Source organism: Apis laboriosa, unplaced genomic scaffold, assembly GCF_014066325.1.
Source record: "Apis laboriosa isolate Shangri-la unplaced genomic scaffold, ASM1406632v1 scaffold4_cov146, whole genome shotgun sequence".
NCBI classification, from domain to species: Eukaryota; Metazoa; Arthropoda; class Insecta; order Hymenoptera; family Apidae; genus Apis; species Apis laboriosa.
Genome location: NW_025223501.1, coordinates 38,714 through 42,026, shown reverse-complemented (window position 1 = coordinate 42,026; position 3,313 = coordinate 38,714).

The window sequence follows — 3,313 nt, the reverse complement described above, 5'->3', positions numbered from 1 at the left end:
GTGCCGTGAAAACTGTCTGCCGTCCATGAACAGCGTTGCCGGCACGGACGCACCCCGTAGAAGGGTGCACAACGCGCAAACGTAGTCGAAATGGGGTATCGTGCGTCGGCGCAGCCTCGTGCGGTCCGTTCGCCGCATGAAGGAACGCCGCAGCCCCGTTCCAACTTACCTCTCCTGCCACTTCCACCCCTCTAATATCATCCCCACTATCATCACGCCACGATTCCTCCGGATAGATTGTCTTCTGCGGGCAATGGGTCGTCGAAGGCCGAGGCCACGAGTCTTGGTTCTTCCGTTTAAGGGTTTTTGGAGGTTAGGTTCAGGTTTCAGCGATTGTGTGTCGTGTGGAGATTTTAATAGGTGAAATTCGCTAAGAGTTTTTGGTAATAAAGTTTATCAATTGTTATAATAATAATAATAATAATGTTGTTATTCTTACTTTTATTCGGAGATATTTTAATAACGAATTGTTTTCGATTTCAGATTTAATCTTTTTAAAAAATTTGGTATCTTTTTAAAAAATTAAGATCATTATTATTGTTCATATTTGTTTAGAACTTGAAAAGAAATTTCATGTATGTGTTTTTAATTTATTTAATTAGCAAAATATAATAGTAAATATTCTATAAGGAAAACATTCATGTTTCCAAAAAATTTGCATACTCAGCAATAATTTATCCGCCAACTCTTTACTCTTTACTTTTCTAGCAACTAATTGATCATGATCCGCACGGAATTCAAAGTTTCAAAGTGTAAAGTTCTAACGAAGATCCAAATTAGATTTGTGAAAGGAACTTTAGTAAGCGTCGAAAAGTCTATAAAAAAAAGAATATCGAAAATAATTGATCTTATTAGCATAAACTTGCGTTCCTTGATAACTCTTTAAGAAGTGTTCTCTACATTTTTCACTTATTTCCTCATTTAAGTTCACATTCTCAAATATTATTTTATTTTATTTTATTATAAATTATAAATTACTTATTATCTTTCTTATTAAATTTCGTATATCAACGATCGATCGTGACAAATATCTTATTTACCCCGTTAAAAGACAAAGAGATAATAACAAAATCGATGACAATCGCTGGTATATTAAACTGGAGGAAGAGAGTTGAAGAGTTAATTGTTGAAAAAGTCGGGCGAACGAAAAAAGTTTCCGCCGAAATATAACGTCCTGTAATACAAGGTAATTCTCTATTTCCTTCTTTTTCTCTCCGTCCCAAGTGTCTATATGGTATTTTTTTCCTTTTCTCTCTTTTTTTTATTTTTTTTTCTTCTCAACGAAGCCAGGCGTTGGAATTTCAAAGAACTCGTCTTTGTACCTTCGACGATTGTGGTCCCTTTATTTTCTACCCCTTTCATGCTCTCCACCCTTTCAAATTTTTTTCCGGAGGGGAATGGGAAGAGGGGAAAAGAGAAAGATAGAAGAAAGGAAAACGAAAATCACCTTTTCCGTTCCCTGTTTGCGTAACAGACGTCGCGTCAATCTTCCCGATAGAATCATAATTTTCGCGCCGCATCTCTCTTCACTGGCAAAATGGCAAATTCCTTTCATTCAACAACTATGAATTTCAACAATTCCAATCACTTTTACGATTCTACTTGTGAAATTCCATTTCGGCCTATTCTTTTCTCCAATTTTTTTTCGAACGACATACATTGTTTTTCTATCATAAATTGAAAGCTTCTTGAAGGAAACACTAAGTGCAAATTTTTCAGGAGAAATAAGAGACTTGCCTGACTTTAAGTTATTTACAAAATTTGATTTTTTTTTTTGATTATAAAATATTTTTTATATTATAGAAATTCAAGAAGAAATTGTATCTGTAATGTAAATCTTGTATGTGTCTTTTAATTGTTGGATTTAATGTTTCTAAAGAGATATCTTGGATTTAATGTTTCTAAAGAGATGTTCAGAAAAATGAAACATTCTTGTTCGATAAGTAGCCTAAGACTTTTTACTTTTTATCACTCGTTCATTAAGCCTTTCGAATATTATATGGATATACGTACTTATGTGTACAGCGATAGTAGAATATCCTCTTGAAACGGTGGACCGCTTTCTCTGAAAGCTTATGCTTATTTTCCTCGGTAGAGTTACTATATGCTCGTCCTAAAGATGCACTAATACCTAATTCCTTCGAAGAAGAGTTTCGTAGTTGGCGTTAAAGCGACTCCACCCGGGGCTATGTCTCCTCCAAAGCAGGCTTTAATAGCCGAAAAAGACGACGTTGTCTAACGAAAGTTCGCGATATTCGCTGATTCGTCTGCAATTCTCGAGACATCGTTTCAAAATCTTTTTTTTTTTTCTTTTTCTTCCTCCTTAGGAAAGTTTATTCGAATCGAGAGTTCCACTGACCACTTTCTTGGTACTTAACCTCTTAAAAGTTCGTTAAATTTGATGAAAGTATGTTAAAAAAAGAAAAAAAAAAATACTTTTCTTCTCAAGAAATTATATTTCGGTTAACCGATCTTTATCTTATCTTTTTATTAAATTTATGGGTTTATAAATTTTAAAATATTTTTAATGTATTATTTTTTTTCGATATAATGCTTCTTATTTTTAATTATCTATTATCTTTTTTATCTTCTTGCTTAGTTATATTAAAACACGAGATACAATATTACAATGTTATAAAAGTAGATACCTTTAAACTAGAAAAAAACATTCGATCGTTAAAATTGACAAAGTATAATATTATAATTTTAAATAAATTCCAATGAAATATTAGTTATCCGTCATTAGCAATCTAATTCGATAAAGCAGCAGTTATAAGAAAATTTCTGCTGATGATGGATATTTCATCGTTCGAAGGAAATGAAAGCGATGTGTTTGAAAGCGTAAACGAGAGTCTAACCTCGATCTTTCGGCGCGCTAAATTCCCTCCGATCGATCGTTTTCACGCCTCCATTATATTTCCTCTCGAAAGAAGACTTCATTTTTCACCCTATCTATCTACTTTTTTGCCCGTCCTTTATCTATTCCGCGAGTCGTACCAGACGGAAACAACTTCTCTCTCCGTTTGACAACCACCATCAACCGGAAGACGGTGGCATTTTTTCGAAAATACCGCGCGCATCTATCGCATTTATCACGTGGCAGGGATTTCCGCCGATTTTCTTATCGGCGAGATTAAAGCATAAACCAAATTACAGGGAATGGTCTGTTGAGACAGTCATCGTCACTCTCTCGTAAGCTCGATTCAGGTCGTGAATTGACCTTAATTGTGCGAAAACAGAATTTTACAAAAATCTTGTTTTCTTTTCATTTAATTCGATTCGATTACTTTTTCTGACTTTGAGTTTTTTTACA